Below are 23,875 nucleotides of genomic sequence, written 5' to 3'. Positions count from 1 at the left end.
TGGCATATCCATTGGAATCATAGAAATCCGAGGAATGAGGACATCTTCACCTTTGAAAGGTCCTGTCAAGATTGTTGCTTATATGATGCTACTCATTATTCTTTTTTACTGCAAGTCGAGTGCCATTGCAAAGCTTTGGCTGGTTGATATTTTACAACATGATAATTGGCACGCCAATTTTCAATTGCAGTACGTGTGGTGGCATCCCTGGCAGATCGAGTGAATTAAAAAATTCTGTTGGATAATTACCGCTTCATCTGCTTCCACAACAGTGTTGATGGACTTGCATGTGACTGCCTCGCTTTGAATGTTAGACTGAATAATATTGTAAAGTTTGTAGACGTCTTTGTTCTTGGCCGTAAGAATAGCTCTTTTATTCAGCCAATCGTGATTCTTACAATTGGTTTGAATACTGGGAAATACTTTTTCAACCAATTCTCCTTTTGATGTCACTAAATTGCAGAAGTTATGAGGCAATGAAATTCGTCCTGAGGTCAGATCAACTGGCACATTTCCGTTCCCAATTTCCAGCAATTGATGTGAGAATATCTCAGCTGATCAATCATTGTGCAGCTGGACACGCATATTTGTAGTTATTTTAACATCTTTACGTGTCACCACAAAGTAGAGTATTTCAGGCAAGCATTTATTTGGTCCATTGGTGTCTATCGAGGGATTACAGGTAATGTTTGTCTGAAATCTCCTGCAAGCAATATTAATGCGTTCCCAAATGGTCTGATGCTTCCATGTAATTCTTGCAATGATCAATCAAGAACCTAGAGCAATTTTTTGTGCGCCATTGTGCATTCATCCCAAACAATAAGTTTGCATTTCTGCAATACTTTTGCCATGCCGGATGCTTTGGAAATGTTGCACGTGGGAGTTTTCAATGAATTGCATGTTCAGTGGTAATTTCAAAGTGGAATGAGCAGGTCTTTCACCTGGTAGCAATGTCGCAGTCCTTCTGGAGGACACAAGAGCTAAGACTGTCATTTTGGGATTGAATTGCTGCCAGAATCAATCTAATTAGGAACATTTTACCAGTTCCTCCTGGCGTATCTAAGAAGATTTTTTTTCAACCCCATTATTGACAGTTTGCATTATTTGATCGCAAATGCCTTTTTGCGCAAGGATTTACTTAAGAATATTTGATTGCACATACGACAAAAGATCACTGGTGTGGTAATTTTGTTCACGACAAAATTCTACATGGAATGAAGCAGCAGCAGATCGATTCGGTGATGGCATTCCCAATTGATTGAGAACTTTGTTCGCAATTTCTAAGCACAAATCTCCAATCATTATCAACATTGAAATGAAATTGCAAAACTGGAAATTTGGAAATTGTAAATGGATCATAAATTTGAAACATTGAAATAGAACTGTAAAATATTTAGTATAGCATGGGTTGCTTTTACGTCCAACAGATGGCACTGTTTTTCAAAAACAAGGCATGTTTTTACCTGTTACAGGTGTGATATCTATATAGTAGTAGCTATATCATATATAATATAAACACATGTGTATTTGAATGCAATGTTGTGTCAAAATTTCAAAGCAATCGGTGAAAAACTTTCAAAGATTTAAGATTTTGAACAAACAAACATTTACATTTTTATTTATATTTCTATATTTTTCTATTTCTCTCACTGTCTCTCTCTGTCTCTCTCTGTCTCTCTCTCTCTCTCTCTCTCTCTCTCTCTCTCTCTCTCTATATATATATATATATATATATATATATAGGAAAGAAATATATAGAAAGAAGAGGCAATATCTGAATGATAAAGTTTCCAATGTACTTTCCTATTTGAACAAATTCAGCATTAATGTCAGTGTATCTTTTCTGGGGAATGGTTTTAACAAGATGAACAAATCATTTAAGAGTATTGTTTTAAGTTAAGCTATTCAAATATATAATAATGTTGAATGATAAGACATCAAAAGTTTACATTGCATAACTAATAGAAATAACTAATTATTAGTACTGATTTAAGATACAGTCCCTAAATTACAATGGGGCTTTCTATTGATTGCTTTAAACTGAGTCTCTCATAACAAAATCAATTCGGCATTTTAGAAGCTACTTTGCCAGGTAGAAGACAAATCTCTGTGTGAGATGTTCCTACTTGGTTCCTTCCCTTCCTCTCTGGGTTCCACTGGAAATTTGTTGACAATGTTAATTCCTCCTAGTACCACAATATAACTAATACTCTAATTAACCCATGTAATGGACTATTACATAACAAAGGCAAGGTCTATCCATTAACATTAGCCCCTCGACATAGAAATAATTTGGCTTCTAGGGTCTTTTAGCTTTTAAAATATATATGCCAACCAATACAAATTAATCAACGTGTCATGTCTAAGACATATTTTCAAAGGATAACAAGAAAAACAGTATTCCGTCATCTCCCAGGAAGGGAGATTGGGATCAGACCCAAGATCTGGGGACTTCCCTGGCCGACCTCCTAATTACTACTGACCACGGGCTGCTGCATGCTTCCACATGGCCACTTCCTGAGTGCAAGTGTCTGCTGCATGTCCCTGTATGTGGGAGCCAGAAACCCTGCTTCTTCCCTTTAGGATTCTTCAGATACAAACTGACCGAAAGAGAGGACCCAGGTGCCCTTCTGTACCTTCTGATCTCATTTAGCCTTCAAGTTCCTGGGGAATGAACTTGGGCTTGCTGCTCTCCTGGCATGAGACCTCCGTTCGCACGTGGAGGGAGTGTCTGTTTCCTGCAAGAGGAGACAACACGTGTTGTCAAAAGAGAAGAGCATCACGGTCTAAAATGTTGGGCACAGATGCCCAGGTGCACTTCTTATCACGAGGGGATATCTTACCAAACTCTCACCCTCCCTCCACCATCAGCCACGCCATCTGGAAGTGAAAAGGCTGTGCTTGCTCTGACAATAACATGATGTGACTTCCAGTGTTAGGTCTTACAATGCCACCACATTTCTGCCCTTTTCCCTAGAAAATTCAGTCTCCGAGCCAATGTCACTGCTTTGGGACAATGCCAGGACCACGGAGAGAGGCCACATGGGGTCCTGGGCTCGCCAGTCCCAGTGGGGTGTCCAGTGAGCCATCCTTCACCTCTCAGAGAATTCTCACCGTGGACAAACATGGAGGCCTTCCCTTAACTCAGGGCCAGGCCCACAGCCAGGCCCACACACAGCTGCTGGCTGCTGTAGGAAATACAGGCACACTCCATTGATCAGACCGCTTTGTTCAATATCTTAACCGTTGTCACACAGGTTGGACGTTCTGTAGTCACTGCAGGGCAAACAGGAAGACAGGGATAACAGCACCTGGCATCACCGATTTCGTGTGCACCCTCTCCTTTAAGTCACAGAGCACTTTTCTTTGACATGTGCATCCCACACTCCCCACTTTAACTCTGATTGTGATCACACGAGGCACAGAGGAACCAGACAAAACATTTGAAGACTAATATGAAATTTTAATTGAGGAAGGTACCAGCATGTACAAAAACTATCTTTTGACATGCGAATTTCAAGAAATTTTTTTTTTTTCTGCAGAAAAACAAAATAATGAAACCTTGGTTTCTCATTTGCCAGAGTGAGGACATTCAGCTCCGGGCTCGGGGCCCAAAGACCTCCCCAGGAACGGGTAGGTTTCTGTTTCCACCACTCCCACGCTTTTAAAATACACTAAACACGATGCCGGAGCAGGCGCTGTCTCCGCCACACTGTTCCTGTGCCTCAGAGGGGACCCGCTCTGCAGTGTGCGTCGCTGTGGCTCTGGGAACACATTTTGTGCCTGATGCACAGTGAAGGTGACACAGCCCAGCAGGAAGCAGCTCTGGATGCGGACTGCGCTCACAGCTGGGCTCAGTTCCAGCTGTGTGACCGGGGCAGGTCCCTGACCCTCTCGGTGCCTCCGTTTCTCTTCCAAGAGTGAATACAGGAATGAATGCTGATGACAGTGTTTAGCGGTCTCCGGTGAGATTGACAGATGAAGAGGCAAGAACCGTAGACACCCAGAAGGGCTGCCTTTTTACGCTGACGTTCTGGGATCAGCTCCCAGGACGCCACCCTGCGAGCGCGAGCTTGGTGTTCGCCCTGCGTGCTGTTCACCTCTGTCCTGGGGACCAGAGCTGGTCCCGGTGCGCCAGGCCAGGCTGTCTGATGGAGATGCCCAGAGCCCAGAGCGCAGACAGCGCCAGCTCCGCCCCAGGAGGGGTCTGAGCTCCTTTCCCAGCGTAGCCTGCACAGACTATTCCTGAGGCAACTGGAGCAGAAGGCAGCGCGGAGGCGGCCCTGGTGGCCACAGCCTCCTGGGTTCCGCGGCGGGCCTTCCCGCGCGCTGCTGGGTGGGTGGGCCCGGAGGCGGGAGCCCGCGGGGCGCTTCCACCAGGTGGGCGGCTGGGCTCCTCCAAGCTGCGTCCTGCGTGGCTCCACTCCCCCTTTCCCCCCGTGACCTTGGGCACAGGCTCTTCCACTGGCACAGCTGGCCTGCTGGTGCTCTGCGCGGCCCAGCTCTGCTTCCAGCGCCCGCGGCCGCGGGACCTGCAGCGCTGGCTGGTGCACACCGGCCTGCACCTGTTCCGCATCCCGGGGCCTCCCTGCTCACTCTGCACCCCCAGGCTGTGCTGCTCTCCATGCTCGGTGGCTCCCAGCTGTGGAGCCCACCTCATCCTCCTGCACCTTGGCGACACCTCCCTCTCCCCAATCCAGCTGCACCACCAGGGCCTGTGTCACCTGGACCTGCTCCGCCCGGAGCTGCAGCTCCTGTTGGAGGACGGTGCCACACCACTGCAGCTCACCCCACACCACTGCATCCCGTCCCTCACCACTGCATCCCGCCCCATACCCTGCAGCCCACCCACACCACTGCAGCCCACCCCACCCCACTGCATCCAGCTCCACACCACTGCATCCCGCCCCATACCACTGCACCCGGCCCCACACCATTGCATCCCGCCCCATACCACTGCAGCCCACCCCACCCCACTGCATCCTGCCTCACACCACTGCAGCCTGATTATGACCGTCACAACAATCACTGTGCTGTGTTAAATTATGTATTTGGATTGCTGTCTCCCTTAGCAAGCTGTAAGATGGATAATAAAAATGTTTGTGGAGCTGAATGTGCCTATTTTTAATTTTTTAAAAAAAATTTAAAATTGGGTAAGCCTGTTCTTATTTATCGTAGAAATGGTGTTAATTATAGGCACAAAATCGTGCTTCATTAGGGTTTAGCAGAAGAGCGGTGTGATAGGATTTCAATGAATTATTAGGATAATTGATCTTTGGTGGGAATTGGAAATAGCAGACAGCTCATTCTTCCTTATCAGCTGAGGCTCAGAGGGTTATTAAACCATCCCCACTTGAGTACAAAAAATGATGCTTTGTGAGGAAGGCCTTCCTCTCCACAGCATGTGGCATGCAAGCCTGGTAAACGTTACATGTGTACATGTATTCTGTGGGCTGAGCCATGTATTCTGTGGGCTGAGCCATAGAGTTTGTGGACTGAGCCATGTATTCTGTGGGCTGAGCCATGGATTCTGTGGGCTGAGCCATGGATTCTGTGGACTGAGCCATGGATTCTGTGGGCTGAGCCATGGATTCTGTGGACTGAGCCATGGATTCTGTGGACTGAAGGTATAGAGGGTGACTCACATCTCAGCTCAGCGGTGTCAGCTGAGCCTCTGTGGCCAGCATCGGGCTGGCCTGGCTGACCAGCACAACACCAGCCTGTCGGGAGGTGCAGGCGGCGGCGGCACACAGTGTGAGGAGCAATGCAATTGGATTGTTCACGCTCTGAGCTCTGCCTGTCTTCCCGGTTTAGGGAAGAACCTTAGAGAATGAGCATTCTGGGAGAAGACAGAACTCACACACTTTAAACTGTGGATGGTATTCCCGGCAGAGAGGAGCACCGAGGGGCCGGGGCCCACCACAGGGGCCTGAGGACACAGCAGGAGAGGGAGGGAGGGGAGCCTGAACTCCCCTGAGGAGTGCTTGCCTATCAGAGATCAATATCGCACAATGTCTCACCCATCAGCCTCGGGCTGGGCCAGTGGCCAGCTGGCGGTGCTGGCTTCTGAGGCAGAACATACAGGAGGAGAAAGGAGTTTGTGACCTGGAACCCAGTGAGGTTTTAGAGGCTTTTAAGTCCAGATGCAGCAGGAACAGCATACCCAATCGGATGCTGCCAGCAAAACCTGCGGACTCAGTGCGGAGGGGGCGCCCGTGGGCAGATGCAGGGGCACCTGTCCTTCTGTGGGTGACCACGGGTCACACTGGAGGGTGAAGTTCCAGCGAGTGGCCATTCAGGGGGAACCATGGTTCTGATGTCCCTGTGGACTGACAGATAGAGAAAGAACATGCAGGACCCAGGCAGACACCATGAACACCAAGGAGCCGGATTCTGAGAGATGCGCCTCCCCACCGGCTGGTGTTGTGTTGGGTCAGCCAGACCAGCCCGATGCTGGCCACAGAGGCTCAGCTGACACTGCTGAGCTGAGATGTGAGTCACCCTTTATACCTTGGTGTTGGCACCAAGGCAGGTGCCCAGTGAGGCCACGGGGAGTGCCCCATCTGCGGCTTAACGGAATATGCCTGGGCGACAAGGACCGGTGGCAGGAAGCTGTGAAGTCACTCAGCCACAAGAAGTTCTTCATTCTCTTCTCCAGAGGATTGTCGACATCATTGCCAAAAATTACTTTACGATGAAATAAGCCTCTCCCGGTAAATCAAATAATAACTAAGCATCCGCAGAAGCAGACCTCATGAACACGTGGCAGGTGGTAGAAAGGGGCTTTTAGGGGCTGATGTTAAGACTTCTTGTACAAAACCTAGTAACAGAGATTTTAAAACTGTTTAATACGTTAAAACAATTAACAGAAGTTGCACATATATTCAGGAAACCGGAACCTGTCAAATGTGATGTCACTAATACACACACACACACATACACACACACAACACACACACAAACACACATGCACAACCAAACACACATGCACACACACCCCTCCCCAACACACATATATTTACTTTGCAGTGGTATTTGGTAAAAAATGAAGTGACAAGAAACACTAAAAAGTACTTACTCGATTACCCTCACACATAGCAGAATAAAAACTCCCCTCAAAACTATAGGCCAAGATACAGAGTTCCATTTTCATGGAATTTACCACTTAGGAGTTCAACTTGCCTTTTCATACCTAATACTGGGTGGAATTTCTAATTTATTGATTGATCTACAAGAGACATTCCAAATTATTGATTAGTTTACAAGAAAGTGTTCTTAAAATAACCTAAGTAATGAAATAATTTAAAATCATTAATGATATTTTAAAATCAAATTTTATTTCCCAACAACAAATAGCTTGCCTCACACCCAATCCCAGTACACACACAGGCACACATATTTGCACATGTGCACACAGACATGGGTGGGACAGGACTGAAACCTTGGCATATGGAACTCTGCCCACCAGTAACCGCTGAGCCCAACACACTCATAGAGAAGCAGCTGGCGATAGCAGGCATGGTAACAGCTTCTCCTCACATGTTGAGCCTGGCTGTGTTTCCCATGTCAATCAGGGTCTGACCTCTGATTAAAAGATATTGACTGAGGTCCACATACGATAGCACAGGTAGCAGCTGCAGAACGGATCCTGTTGGTGCTGTAGTGTCTGGTGCCCAGAGCAGGATCATCATCCCTGCTGTGCCCATGTGGGCACCTACTGTGCTGGGAACACACAGGGCATCATCTCAGGCACTGGGCCTGGCTCTGAGAGAGAAAATAATGGTGCCCGCAGAGAAAGCTGCATGATGGTGAATATAGAATTTCTACTGAGGTGGTTAGTTTCCAAGATGGATAAAAGAGTACTCCACCATTTTGTGTGTGTGTGTGTGTGTGTGTGTGTGTGTGTGTGTGATCACTCGTGCATATATATAAACCATAAATTATATATGTTTACACATTCATGATAGATTTTTTAAAAGAGACTTTATCTTATGAAAATGGAGAATAAAAATAACAATACATTTTGTTTCCATGGAGAACCAGCTCATTCTCCGTATACTACAATTAGTGGCAGATGGAATCCATGTCCTCCCACTAGGTCATTCACCTGACAAATGATGCTGCTGCATTGCTGGGTGGGACAAGCTGACAAACAGCAACCTGGGTGAATGGCAGCAGCTGCCGGTGCTGCCTCCAGTGGTTAGATTGTAGTAGGAGATGAAGGCTTACTATCCTCCGTTGTCCTTCAATTTCAAGTTAGATTCTAAAAGACCGGGCTACATTTAGCATCATCAACACTTACTAAAGGCCCGTGCAGTATCACCTCTCACAGTCCAGGACACCTTATGAGACATCAGACTGATGGCTTAGGGCCGCTTGTCAGACACCTTAGCGCTGCCATGGAGGTGGGAGAGGCCACTGTGCTGGCTTGTGGCTGAGCAGCGCTCCCCCTGCAGAAGTGCACTGACCACCAGGAGGCAGCTTCTGCATTGAGCATCTGCCCCCTGGTGGTCAGTGCCCATCATAGTGACCAGTGGTTCCTAGTTGTTATGTCATTAGGGTCGATTTGCATATTACCCTTTTATTATATAGGAATTATAGAGGATTACAAAAAAGACCTTGGAGAGGGGTGGCATAGGAGCAAATGCAGAGGCCTGGTTAGTCCACAGCCCCTTCCTGTGCAGGAGTGACTGCGTTCCCACATCAGGCTCTGCTCTCCAGAAGCCCCGGCTCCAATTCCAGGGGAGCGTCTGTCCCTGAGCGGCCCAAGCAGAGGGATTCGGCTCCTTTTCTCTCATGAGGCAGGACTGCCAGCAAGGCGGCCACTCAGGGGTCTGCAATGTCCATTTTCCTGCTGCACACTGAGACAGCTGGTGGTCAGACCCAGACCATGGAGAACTGTAGCATTTTCTCTGCAGACTTTTGTGGGGGGAGGGGTTGGTCATTTTTAAATTACATTTATTAGGGTGGCATCGGTTAATAAAATAACACGGGTTTCAAGTGTACCATTCTACCACACATCATCAGTAGTGCACAGGGTGCTGGGGACATGGAAAAGCCAAAGAATGACACTAGACTGCTGTCTGTCCCCAAGCACAATTAACGCAGAATGGAGCAAAGGCCTGAGGACTTTGAAAACCATCGCGGGAGTCTCTGTGACTGTCCCCGCACCTGTCAGCAGGAGGCCCGGTGTGCATGGCCAGTCCATCCTCAGGTGTGAGAACCACAAAGCCTTCATCCGAGCCCTGTGTCTCACCACCTCGCGGGTTCTGTTTAATGACGAAATCCATAATGAAGACCTGCACTGAGTGATGCGATGCTGATGTCCCAGTGACCTACACTTTACAAATATCCTTGCTCTGCTAAACAGTTCTGGCAATGATGTGACTGAGAAATAGAAAGCAACATTGATAATTTTTTGTGAACATGTGGCTGAGGTTAAGAATATTTAAGCAGAAAGAAATAAAAAGAAGGTAAATTAAATCTTAAGTTTTTGTTCTGTAACCGTTAGTTTATTTTTTAATCTAACAGTTAAATTTGGTGTAAATCAGAGGTTGTTATCATTTTACAACTAATTATATATCAATTCAATGGTGTTGCAGAGATCTTGGTATCCCATCTGCCATTATTCTGGGTGTGCCTGGGAAGGCACTTTTGGATAATCTTAGCGTTTAAATGGGTGGACTGAGTAAAGCAGACTGCTCTTCCTGGTGTGGGTGGGTCTTACCCAATCAGCTGAAAAACTGAATAGAACAGAAGACTGACCTTCCTCCTGCTCAACTGCCTTCAAGCTGGGACATTGTCTTGTCTTTTCTATTTTCTTTCTTTCTTTCTTTTTTTTTCTTTTCTTTTTTCTTTTTTTTCCCTTCAGTCTCAACTGAAACATTAGCTCTTCCTGGATCTTAAGCCACTGGTTTTCAGACTAAAACTCCACCTTCAGATCTTCCAGTCTCCAGCTTGCTGGCCTCAGATCTCAGAGTTATAGCCAATGTTATATCGGGTCTAGTAATAATTAATGTCGTTTTTAACATTCGTTTAAAATCTTGCTTGGCATTGACTTGTATTGACATAACCTTCAAACACGTGATATCTACAGAACATGTGAAGTGCAATTAACAAGTTTTGCTTGAAAAAGTTTGTGTTTGGTTTGGTTTTTGTTGCAAAACTAGGGCTAAGAAGATGGCGGATGAAGAGCATATTCGGCACTGCATGCTTTATGAGTTCCAATTAGGAAGAAAAGCAAGTGAGGCTGCAAAAAACATCTGTAGTGCTCTTGGTCAAGATGCAGTTAGTGCCAGAAAATGCCAGCATTGGTTTGAGAAATTTCAAGAGGGAAATTTTTCATTAGATGACAAGAGTGGTCGAGGCTGTGTGTCCAATTTTGATCAAGAAGCTCTTCAAGCTCTTTTAGTGCAAAATCCTCAAATTACCCAACAAGAGCTTGCGACAACTTTAATTGTTCATAAAAAAAACAATTTCCAATCAATTGCGTGCACTTGGCAAAGTCCAAAAGTTTGGAAAATGGGTTCCTCATGAGTTGACCGACAACAACCGTAATCAAAGAGTCACAATTTGCAGTTCGCTCCTCTCTCGTCAAAACCGTTTGCCGTTTTTAGAGCAAATTGTTACCGGAGATGAACAATGGGTGCTGTATGTTAATTTGAAAAGGCGGCCTCAATGGTTGGACAAAAATGAGGCTCCGCAGCCCACGCCAAAACCTGACTTGCATGCAAAAAAAGTGATGTTGTGTGTTTGGTGGAATTTTAAAGGAATTCTTCATTATGAACTTTTACCATCTAACCAAACCATTACAAGTGCAGTGTATAGTGCCCAATTGGAAAGGTTAGCCCAAGCTTTAAGAGAAAAAGAACCCGCGCTGATTAATCGGAAGGGCGTAATTCTTCACCACGATAATGCACGACCGCATACTGCAAGAATCACTGCTGAAAAACTGCGCCAGTTGGAATGGGAAGTTCTCCCTCAACCTGCATATTCTCCTGATATTGCCCCTTCCGATTATCATTTGTTTCGTTCTTTGCAAAACGTTCTTCTTGGAAAAAAATTTAATAATGAAGAATGCCTCAAAAATGCATTGACCGAATTTTTTGCATCAAAATCACAAGAATTTTACAACAGAGGGATTAAAATGCTTCCTGAGCGTTGGGCACAAGTAGTAGAAAACAACGGCAACTATATTGTTGATTAAATTTTGTTGTATTGTTTAAATAAATTTGATTTAAAAAAGTATTAGAAAAAGACATTAATTATTACTAGACCTAATATATCACTGATACACTATCACCTCCACTGCCTTCTTTGTGGACAAACCAGCCACCAGGCAAACCCAGATTCAAGCAAATGATATTATAAACCACACTAGAGGCCCAGTGCATGAGTTAGTGCATGGGTGGGGTCTGGTCGGCCTACTCCAATGGGGCTGTGGGTGGTACAATCTGGGGTGGGGCTGGCTGGGGGGAGGGCCCATGGAGATTGGCCAGCTAGCCCTGCCCCACTAGTTGCACTCTCAGTCAAGGGGACAATTTGCATATTAGCCTTTTATTAAATAGGATTAAAATAGAGAAGGATGGCAATTTGGGTTAATTTTTACAATTTATAGTAAAATAGTGTATGGAAATTATAATGCCAAGGGAAACATGTATTTTGATTGTCATAACTTAAATAATTATCTTGGGGCTCTAAAGTTCAAATGTGGGTTTAATAATTCTTATTAATTTGAAAGATGAAAGTAAGAAAAACAAGTTCAATCTCTAACATTAGCATTTCTCATGAGTCACATTTTTCAGAAACCACTGGTGTCTAGGGACACGAACTTTAATAAAAGGAAGGGAAGAGCTTAGAGACATGTGATAAAGAGGACTTAACAGAGATTTTCATGGAGAATAAATACATTACCAATAATGATTTGTCCTACTTCTGTGATATATTGCATGTGGGTGAAACTTCTCAGACTCCCTTTCTTATTTCTTTAAAATCCAATTTAAAGATAAGTCTTATACATTTAAAAGGGAACTCAATTTTAGCAGGAAACATAATCTCACATTGGCGGTACATGAAATGGGTTCCGTGGAAATTCAGAGGACAGTTTCACTAGTTGTGTGGGTGATCAGGGGACTTTTCCCAGGTGAATGGCAGAAGCCAGGCTTGGGGGCACATGGCAGGTGAACTCAGAGGCCCGGGAAGTCCACCTGGGTTCAGGAGATCACCATCAGCCAAGCAGATCATCCACGTTCAGTTGCTCGCAGTGAAAGTTGAAAACTTCAGGAACTTCAAACACTAAACTGTGCAGACCTAAAAGTTCTGCAGAGAGCTCAGCAATAATGTGATCTGATAAGACTGTTGTCGGGGCTGATCTTGAGATTGAGGGCAAAGCTAGTGAGATAGGCAGTGAGCTGAGGTCAGCCCTAATCCAAGGCCTTGATGCACACATAGGGTTGGAATTTGCAGATGAAGTAGAGCAAGTTCCAGGAGAAGGACCAACAGCAGAGTACTGATAGGCAGACAGGAGGACACCTAACCCTAATCATAGACCTAGATCTAACCCTAACCCTAAACCTAACCCTAACTCTAAGCCGAAATCTAACCTTAACCTTAGCCCTAACCCTAACCCTGATCCTAAACCCAGGCCTAACACTAGCCCTAGCTCTAAACCTACACCTAACCCTAACCCTAGCCCTAGAACTAGCCCTAAGCCCGAACCCTAGCCCTAACCCTAACCTTACCCTAATGCAACCCCTAACACTAACCCTAGCACTAGCCCAAACCCTGACCCTAAACTTATCCCTATCCCTAACTCGAAACCTAACCCGAATCATAACTCTAGCCCTAGCCCTGACACATACCCTAACCCGAACCCTAACACCTAGCCCTATCCTAACCCTAACGGGAACACTAACCCTAATGCTACCCCTACCCCTAACCCTAGCCATAACCCTAAACCTAGCCCTAACCCTAACCTTAACAATAAAGCTACTCCTAACCCTAACCCTAGCCATAACCCTAAACCTAGCCCTAACCCTAACCTTAACAATAAAGCTACTCCTAACCCTAACCCTAGCCATAACCCTAACCCTAGCCCTAACCCTAACCTTAACAATAAAGCTACTCCTAACCCTAACCCTAGCCATAACCCTAACCCTAGCCCTAACCCTACCCTTAACAATAAAGCTACTCCTAAACCTAAACCTACCCTAACCCTAACCCTAGCCCCAACCCTAAACTTAATGCTAATGCCACCCCAACTCTAAACCTAGCACAAGCCCTAACCCTAGCCCCAACCCTAACACTAACCCTAACCTTAGCCCTAGCCCTAGACTTAACCCCAACATTAACCCTAACCCTAACCATAGCCCTAACCCTAACACTAACCCTAACACTAGCCCTAAATCAAAACGAAACCCTAACCCAAAACCCAACCTTAGCCCTAGCCATAACCCTAACACTAACCAAAGCCCTATCACTAACTCTAAACCTAACAGTAATCCTAGCCCTAGGCCTAACCCAAAACCTAAACCTAACCATAGCCCTAACACTAAACCTAACCCTAACACTACCCCTAACCCTAACCATAGTCCTAATGCTAATCCTAATCCTAGCACTAACCATAAACCTTACCCTAGCACTAACCCTAACCCTAACCCTCACCCTAACTCTAACCCTAACCGTAGCCCTAAACTTAACCTAACAATAACCCTAGCCCTAACACTAACCCTAAATCTAAACCTAAACCTAACCCTCACCCCAGCCCTAGGCCTAAACAAAACCTAACCCTAACCCTAACCATAGAGCTGACCCTAACCATAACACTACCCCTAACCCTAACCCTAAAGGTACCCCTAAACATAACCATAACCTTAGCTCTAATTCTAACCCAAATGCTAGCACTAGCCCTAAAACTAATCTAACCCTAACCTTGCCCTAAGCCGAATCGTAAACTTAACCCTAACCCTAACCCTAGTCCTAGCCCTAACACTAACCCTAACCTTAACTATAACCATAACCCTAACCATAATCCCAGCAATAACCATAACCCTAACCCAAACGCTCTTGTTCCTGGTGACCAGCTTTTGTCCTGCTTAGGTCACATTGTAGGCTCTTCACCTGGCCCTGCCCCCTTGTTGACATGACTAAATTCAACTGTTCACCTGACCCCGCCCCCTCATTGACTTGACAGCATTCAGATCTTTGGCACCACCCCCTCATTCATTGGACCAATGAGCAAGCATCACTGGCCAGGCTGCCCTGCTCCTCACACACGGGGGCCTACAGCCCCACCTCTGGAAGTGGTGTTCGGTGCCTAAAAGCCCCAACTGCAGATGGCCTTCTGTTCAAAGGTTGCCTCCCACCCAAGGGTCAGGTCCGCAAGCATGAAGAGACCAGCCCCCCATTTCGGACAGCCATGGGCTTCCAATGAGCCCCTGGGGCCCCAATCGCCCCTACCATGGGGCATCTCACAACAGAGTGTCCTGCGATCCCACAGCCCTGTCTATGGGCTTTCACATTGGCGAGAGAGCTGTGACAAGTCCCCGAAAATTACATTCCACTCTGGGGCCACTGACCCACCCCTCCTGAGGTTCTTACTGGTCACCAGGCACTGAGGGCCAGCTTTCTGCCCCATTAATGGGGAACGCCCTTCCTTGAGGACAAGAGACCTTCTTGCTGGCATCAAATCTGGATAACAGAAAGGTGGAGCTTTTGGGGCCACTCGGGACCCCGGTCCTCATTCATAGGGTAAGCATGGCCTTATCCACTGGACCACTTCCAGGGATTGCCCCTGGCCCCAACACATTCTTTGCTCGGCTGCATCTGGTTGATTACCTAGCCTGCCCACAAAAAGCCTCAGCCCCCTTGTTAAGGTCACAGCTGCCGAGCAGCCGGCCTGATGGCCAGCAGTTTCCCCCATGTCCCTGGCGACCAGCCTTTCTCCTGTTTAGGTCACAATTGCAGGCTCTTCACCTGGCCACGCCCCCTTGTTTACATGACTGCCTTAAGCTGTTCACCTGGCCCCGCCTTCTTATTGACTTGACAGCCTTTAGCTCTCGGCCTGGCCCCATCCCCTTGTTCCAGAAATCTCGCCCCCTCATTCATTGGACCAATGAGCGAGCAGCACTGGCCAAGCTGCCCTGTTCTTCACACACTGGGGCCTATCTCCCCATCTCTGGAAGTGGTGTTCGGAACCTGAAAGCACCAACTGCAGATGGCCTTCTACTCAAAGACTGCCTCCCACCCAGAGGCCATGTCCGCAAGTATGGGGAGACCAGCCCCCCCTTTCGGAAAGACATGGGCCTAATGAGCTCCTGGTCCCCATCAACCCCACCATGGGGCATCTCACAATGGAGTGTCCTGTGATCCCCCTGGCCCACTTTCCACTCTGGTAGCACTGACCTGCCCCTCCTGAGGTACTTACTGCTCACGGGGATAACCCTAACTCTAACCATAGCCCTATCACTAAATCTAAACCTAATGGTGACCCTAGCCCTAACCCTAACTATAACCCCAGCCCTAGGAGTAACACAAAACCTAACCCTAACCCTAACCACTAGCCCTATCCTAACACTAATGCTACCCCTAAACCTAACCAGACCCCCTAGCTCAAATCTTAACCTAAATGCTAGCACTAGCCTGAAAATTTACCCTACCACTTGCCCTAAACCTAAACCTAATCCAAACCATAAACTTAACCCTAACCCTAACTCGAACCCAAATCCTAACCCTAAACCTAGCCCTAACCCTAACCATAACCTAAACCATAATCCCATCAATAGCCATACTCCAACCCAAATGCTCGTGTCCCTGGTGACCAGCCTTTTTCCTGCTTAGGTCACAATTGCAGGCTCTTCACCTGGCTCCACCCACTTGTTGACATGACTGCCTTCAGCTGTTCACGTGGCCCCGCCCCCTCATTGACTTGACAGCTTTCAGCTCTCGGCCTGGCCCCACCCCCTCATTCATTGGACCAATGAGCGAACAGCACTGGCCAGGCTTCCCTGTTCCTCACATACTGGGGCCTACTGCCCCACCTCTAGAAGTGGTGTTTGGTGCCTAAAAGCCCCAACTGTAGATGGCCTTCTGCTAAAAGGTTGCCTCAAACCCAGGTGCCAGGTCCGCAAGCATGAAGAGAACAGCACCCCCCCTTTGGAACAGCCATGGGCTTCCATGAGCCTCTGGAACTCCCTTTGCCCCCACCACGGGTCATCTAACAACGGAGTGTCCTGCGACCACCATAGCCCTGTCTATGGGCTTTGACATTGGGGACAGAGCTGTGTCAAGTCCCTGAAAATCACTTTCCACTCTAGGAGCACTGACCCGCCCCGCCTGAGATACTCAATGGTCGCCGGGATAACCATAACCATAGTCCTAATCTTAACCCAAGCACTAACCATAAACCTTACCTTAGCACTATCACTAAACCTAATCCTAACCCTAAACCCTAAACCCTAAATCCTAACACTAACCCTAACCCTCACTCTAAACCTAACCCTAGCCCTAACCCTAACAGTAACCCTAACCTTAGCCCTAGCCCTAGACTTAACCCTAACCCTAACCCTAAACATAACCATAGCCCTAACCCTAACCCTAAACCTAACCATTGCCCTAGCTCTAACACTAGCCTAAACCAAAATGAAACCCTAACCCGAAACCCAACCTTAGCCCTAGCCATAACCCTAACCCTAACCAAAGCCCTATCACTAACTCTAAACCTAACAGTGACCCAGCACTAGGCCTAACCCAAAATCTAAACCTAACCCTAGCCCTAACACTAAACCTAACCCTAACACTACCCCACCCCTAACCCTAACCATATCCCTAAACCTAACCCTAACCCTAAACTTAACTTAGCACTAAAACTAACCCTAACCCTAACGCTAACCCTAAACCTAAACCTAACCCTCAACTCAGCCCTAGACTTAACACTAAACCTAACCCTAACCCTAACCCTAACTATAATCCCAGTAATAGCCATAACCCTAACCCAAACGCCTGTGTTCCTGGCAACCAGCTTTTGTCCTGCTTAGGTCACAATTGCAGGCTTTTCACCTGGTTCCGCACACTTGTTGACATGACTGCCTTCAGCTGTTCACCTGGCCCCGCCCCTCATTGAATTGACAGCCTTCAGTTCTCAGCCTGGCCTAGCACCCTCATTCCAGAAACCCCACCCCTCGTTCATTGGACCAATAAGCGAGCAGCACTGGCCAGGTTTCCCTATTCCTCACACACAAGGACCTACCGCCCCATCTCTGCAAGTGGTGTTTGGTGCCTAAAAGCCCCAACTGTAGATGGCCTTCTGCTAAAAGGTTGCCTCCCACCCAGGTGCCAGGTCCATAATCATGGGGAGACCAGCCCACACTTTCGGACAGCCATGGGCCTCCATGAGCCCATGAGGCCCCAATCACTCCCACCACAGGGCACCTCATAACGGAGTGTTCTGTGACACCCACAGCCATGTCTATAGGCTTTGACATCGGGGAGAGGGCTGTGACACATTCCCGAAAATCACTTTCCACTCTGGGAGCACTGACCCGACCTCCTGAGGTACTTACTGTTCACCGGGTCCACAGGACCTCATGGCCTTATCCACTGGTCCACTTCTAGGTGTTGCCCCTGTCCCAAAACCATTCTTGGCTGCTTCTTCACCTCTCCTGTCCCCCCCAAAGCCCCAGCCCACTTAGTTAGGTCAAGGCAGCCAGGTGGCCGGCCTGATTGCCAGTAGTTTCCCCCATGTCCCTGGCGACCAGCCTTTCTCCTATTTAGGTCACAATTGCAGGCTCTTCACCTGGCCCTGCCCCCTTGTTGACATGACTGCCTTAAGCTGTTCACCTGGCCCCGCCCCCTCATTGACTAGACAGCCTTCAGCTCTTGGCCTGGCACCGCCCCCTTGTTACAGAAGCCCCGCCCCCTCGTTCATTGGACCAGTGAGCGAGCAGCACCAGCCAGGCTGCCCTGCTCCTCACACATGGGGGCCTACCACCCCACCTCTGGAAGTGGTATTTGGTGCCTAAAAGCCCCAACTGCAGATGGCCTTCTGCTTAAAGGTTGCCTCCCACCCAGAGGCCAGGTCTGCAAGCATGAAGAGACCAGCCCCCCATTTCCGACAGCCATGGGCTTCCATGAGCCCCTGGGGCCCCAATCTCTACCACGGGGCATCTCACAACAGAGTGTCCTGAGACCCCACAGCCCTGTCTATGGGCTTTCACATACATGAAAGAGCTGTGTCAAATCCCCGAAAATCACATTCCACTCTGGGGCCCCTTCTGAGGTTCTTACTGTTCGCCGGGAACTGAGGGCCGGCTTTCTGCCCAATTCACGAGGAACTCCCTTCCTTGAGGACAAGGGACCTTCTTGCTGGCATCTAGTCTGAACCACGGCAAGGTGGGGCTTTTGCGGCCACTCGAGACTCTGGTCCTCATTCACAGGGTAAGCATGGCCTTATCCACTGGACAACTTCCAGGTGTTGGCCCTGGCCCCAATCCATTCTTTGCTTGGCTGCATCTGGTTGATTACCTAGCCTGCCCACGAAAAGCCCCAGCCCACTTGTTAAGGTCACTGCTGCTGTGCAGCCGGCCTGATGGCCAGCAGTTTCTCCCATGTCCCTAAGCAGCCTTTCTTCTGCTTAGGTCACAATTGCAGGCTCTTCAACTGGCCTGTCCCCTTGTTTACCTGACTACCTTAAGCTGTTCACCTGGTCCCGCCCCCTCATTGAATTGACAGCCTTCAGCACTCGGCCTGGCCCTTCCCCCTTGAACCAGAAACCCCGCCCCCTATTTCATTGGACCAATGAGAGAGCAGCACTGGCCAGGCTGCCCTGTTCTTCACACACTGGGGCCTACCGCCCCACCTCTGGAAGTCGTGTTCAGTGCCTAAAAGCCTCAACTGTAGATGGCCTTCTGCTCAAAGTTTGCATCCCAGCCATTAGCTAGGTCTGCAAGCATGGGGAGACCAGCTCCACCTTTGGGACAGCCATTGGCCTCCATTAAGCCCTGGGGCCCCCATCTCCCCTACCATGGGGCATCGCACAGTGGAGTTTCCTGTGACCCTCACAGCCCTGTCTATGGACTTTGACACCTGGGAGAGAGCTGTGTCAAGTCCCCGCAAATTACTTTCCACTCTGGGCCAACTGACCTGCCCCTTGTGATGAACTTACTGGTCATAGGGCACTGAGGGCCAACTTTCTGCCCTATTCACGGGGAACGCCCTTCCTTGAGGACAAGGGACCTTCTTGCTGGCATCCAGTCTGGACCACGGGATGGTGGGGCTTTTGTGGCCACTCGGGACCCCTGTCCTCATTCACTCACAGGGTCCCATGGCCTTAACTACTGGACCACTTCCAAGTGTTGCCTCTGGCCCCAACCCATTCTTGGCTTGACTGCATCTGGTTTATCACCTAGCTTGCCCCCCAAAAGCCCCAACCCCTTTGTTTAGGTCACTGCTGCCGGGCGGCTGGCCTGATGGCCAGCAATTTTCCCAGTGTCCCTGGCTACCAGCCTTTCTCCTGCTAAGGTCACAATTGCAGGCTCTTCACCTGGCCCCTTCCCATTGTTGACATGACTGCCTTCAGTTGTTCACAAGGCCCCTCCCCCTCATTGACTTGACAGCCTTCAGCTCTCAGCTTAGGCCCCCCCCTTGATCCAGAAACCCCGCCTCCAAGTTCATTGGACCAATGAGAGAGCAGCACTGTCCAGGCTGCCCTGCTCCTCACACACAGGGGCCTGTCACCTCACCTCTGGAACTGGTGTTTGGTGACTAAAAGCCGCAACTCCAGATTGCCTTCTGCTCAAAGGTTTCCTCCCACCCAGGGGCCAGGTATGTAAGCATGGGGAGACCAGCCCCCCTCTCCCCCCTTTCAGACAGCCATTGGCCCCAGAGGCCCATATCGTCTTCACCACGGGGCATCTCACAACTGAAAGTTCTGCGACCGCCACAGCCTTGTCTATGGGCTTTGACATCAGGGAGAGAGCTGTGTCAAGTCCACTAAAATCACTTTCCATGCTGGGAGCACTGACTCGCCAATCCTGAGGTACTTACTGTTCGCCGGGACCTGAGGGCCAGCTCTCTGCCCCATTCAGGGGAAACTGCCTTCCTTGAGGACAATGGACCTTCTTGCTGGCATCCAGTCTGGACCACGGAAAGGTGGGGCTTTTGCAGCCACTCGGGAACCCCATCCTCATTCACAGGGCCCCATGGCCTTATCCACTGGACCACTTCCAGGTGTTGCCCCTGGCCCCAACCCATTCTTGGCTTGGCTTCATCTGGTTGATAACCTAGCCTGCCCTCCAAAAGCCCCAGCCTCCTTGTTTAGGTCACTGCTGCTGGGCAGCCGGCCTGATGGCCAGCAATTTCCCCCATGTCCCAGGCGACCAGCCTTTCTCCTGCTTTCATCACAACTGCAGGCTCTTCACCTGGCCCCGCCTCCTTGTTGACATGACTGCCTTCAGCTGTTAACCTGACCCTGCCCCCTCATTGACTTGACAGCCTTCAGCACTTGGCCTGTCCCTTTCCCCTTGATCTAGAAACCCCTCCCTGTAGTTCATTGGACCAATGAGAGAGCAGCACTGGCCAGGCTGCCCTGCTCCTCACTCACGGGGCCCCATCTCTGGAAGTGGTGTTCAGTGCCTAAAAGCCCCAACTGCAGATGGCCTTCTGCTCAAAGGTTGCATCCCACCCATGGGCCAGGTCCGCAAGCATTGGGAAACCAGCCCCCCTTTTGGACAGCCATCGGCCTCCATTAGGCCCTGGGGCACCCATCGCCCCCACCACAGGGCATCTCACAATGGAGTGTCCTGCAACCGCCCGCCACAGCCTTGTCTATCGGCTTTGACATTAGGGAGAGAGCTGTGTCAAGTCCCGAAAAATTGCTTTCCAGGACTCGCCCCTCCTGAGGTACTTACTGTTCGCTGGGTTAACCATAACTCTAACCATAGCCCTATCACGAACTCTAAACCTAACGGTGACCCTAGCCCTAGGCCTAACCCATAACCTAAACCTAACCCTAACCCTATCCCTAACCCTAACTATAATCCTAGCCCTACCCTAACTCTATCCCTAATTCTAACTCGAACTCTAACTCTACCCCTAACACTAAACCTAACCCTAACACTACCCCTAACCCTAACCCTAACCATAGCCCTTAATCTAACCCTAGCCCTAAACGTAACCCTTACCCTAAGCGTAACCATAATCCTAACCATAACCCTATCACTAACTCTAACCCTAACCCTGACCCTAGCCCTAACCCTAACCATAACACTAGCCCTAACCCTAACCTTACCCTAATGCAACCCCTAACACTAACCCTAGCACTAGCCCAAACCCTGACCCTAAACTTATCCCTATCCCTAACTCGAAACCTAACCCGAATCATAACTCTAGCCCTAGCCCTGACACATACCCTAACCCGAACCCTAACACCTAGCCCTATCCTAACCCTAACGGGAACACTAACCCTAATGCTACCCCTACCCCTAACCCTAGCCATAACCCTAACCCTAGCCCTAACCCTACCCTTAACAATAAAGCTACTCCTAAACCTAAACCTACCCTAACCCTAACCCTAGCCCCAACCCTAAACTTAATGATAATGCCACCCCAACTCTAAACCTAGCACAAGCCCTAACCCTAACACTAACCCTAGCCCTAGACTTAACCCCAACATTAACCCTAACCCTAACCATAGCCCTAACCCTAACACTAACCCTAACACTAGCCCTAAATCAAAACGAAACCCTAACCCAAAACCCAACCTTAGCCCTAGCCATAACCCTAACACTAACAAAAGCCCTATCATTAACTCTAAACCTAACAGTAATCCTAGCCCTAGGCCTAACCCAAAACCTAAACCTAACCATAGCCCTAACACTAAACCTAACCCTAACACTACCCCTAACCCTAACCATAGCCCTTAATCTAGGGGTGTTGAACTCAATCAGAGAAGGGGCCAAAATCTAAAATCCAGCCTAAATCGCGGGCCGAATGGTTTACTGAACAGTCATAAACTGTCATTGTGATGGAAATGTAGCGGAGTGCAGTGATGACAGCGTGGTGCGGGCCACATTGCAAGGCCTGGCGGGACAGATTTGGCCCACGGGCCTTGTGTTTGACACATGTGCCTTAATCTAACCCTAGCCCTAACCGTAACCCTTACCCTATGCCTTACCATAACCCTAACCATAGCCCTATCACTAACTCTAACCCTAACACTGACCCTAGGCCCAGGCCTAACCCAAAACCTAAACCTACCTTAACCCTAACCCTAGTTCTAACCCTAACCATAACAATAGCCCTAACCCTAACCTTACCCTAATGCAACCCCTAATATTAATAGCACTAGCCCTAACCCAGACCCTAAACTTAGCCCTATCCCTAACTCTAATCCTAGCATTAACCCTAACCTTAGCCCTAGTCCTAGACTTAACCCTAACCCTAACCCTAACCATAACCATAGCCCTAACCCTAACCCTAACCCTAACACTAACCCTAAACCTAACTCTTACACTAGCCCTAAACCTAACCATTGCCCTAGCACTAACAGTAGCCTAAACAAAACTGAAACACTAACCCGAAACCCAACCTTAGCTCTAACCATAACCCTAACCCTAACAAAGGCCTATCTGTAACTCTGAACCTAACGGTGACCCTAGCCCTAAGCCTAATCCAAAACCTAAACCTAACCTTAACCCTAGCCCAAACCTAACCATAACACTAGCCCTAACCCTAACCCTAACACTAACGCTAGCCCTACCCTAACTCTAACCCTAAACCTAATTCTAACCCTAACCCTAGCCCTAAAAATAAACCTAAACCTAACACTACCCCCAACCTAACCATAGCCCTAAACCTAACCCTAGCGCTAACTGTAACCCTAATCCTCATCCAAACCCTCACCATAACCCTAAACTTAACCTAACACTAACCCTAGCCATAACCCTAACCCTAACACTAAAACTAAACCTAACCCTGACCCCAGCCATAGTCCTAACACAAAATGTAACCCTAACCCTAACCTTGCCCTGACACTAAATGTAACACTAGCCCTAACCCTAACCCTAATGCTACCCCTAACACTAACCATAACCCTAACCCTAACCCTAACCCAAACGCTAGCACTAGGCCTAAAACTAACCCTACCACTTAATGTAAACCTAAACCTAAACCTAACCCTAACCCTAAAGTTAACCATAAAACTAACCCTAAACCTAAACCTAACCCTAGCCCTAGCCCTAACCCTACATCTAACCCTAACCCTAACCCTAGCTCTAGCCATAACTCTAACTCTAACCATAGCCTAATCAATAATTGTATCCCTAACCCTGATCTTAGCCCTAGGCCTAACCCAAAACCTAATCCTAACTCTAATCCTAATCCTAGCCCTAACCCTAACCATAACACTAGCCCTAACCCTAATCGTAACGCATCCCCTAAGCCTAACCCTAACCATAAAACTAGCCCTAACCCTAACCCTAACCCTAACCCTAACGCAACCCCTAACCCTAACCCTAGCTCTAGCCCTAACCCTAACCCTAACCCTAACGCAACCCCTAACCCTAACCCTAGCTCTAGCCCTAACCCTGACCCAAAACTTAGCCCTACCCCTAACTCTAACCCTAACCCTAACCCTAACCCTAACCCTAACACTAACCCTAACCATAACCATAACCCTAAAGCTACCCATAACCAGAACCATTGCCCCAGCCCTAACCCTAAACCTAGCTTTAGCACTATCCCTAACACTAACCCTACCTCTTGCCCAAATCCTAACCCAAATCCTAACCCTAACTGTAACCTGAACCTGAACCCTAACCCTAAACCTAACCATAGCCCTAACCCTAACCCTAACCTAACCCTAACGCTAACACTAGCCCTA

The sequence above is a fragment of the Pipistrellus kuhlii genome, unplaced genomic scaffold, assembly GCF_014108245.1.
Source record: "Pipistrellus kuhlii isolate mPipKuh1 unplaced genomic scaffold, mPipKuh1.p scaffold_m20_p_21, whole genome shotgun sequence".
Taxonomy (NCBI): domain Eukaryota; kingdom Metazoa; phylum Chordata; class Mammalia; order Chiroptera; family Vespertilionidae; genus Pipistrellus; species Pipistrellus kuhlii.
Note: the sequence above shows the minus strand (reverse complement) of the source record.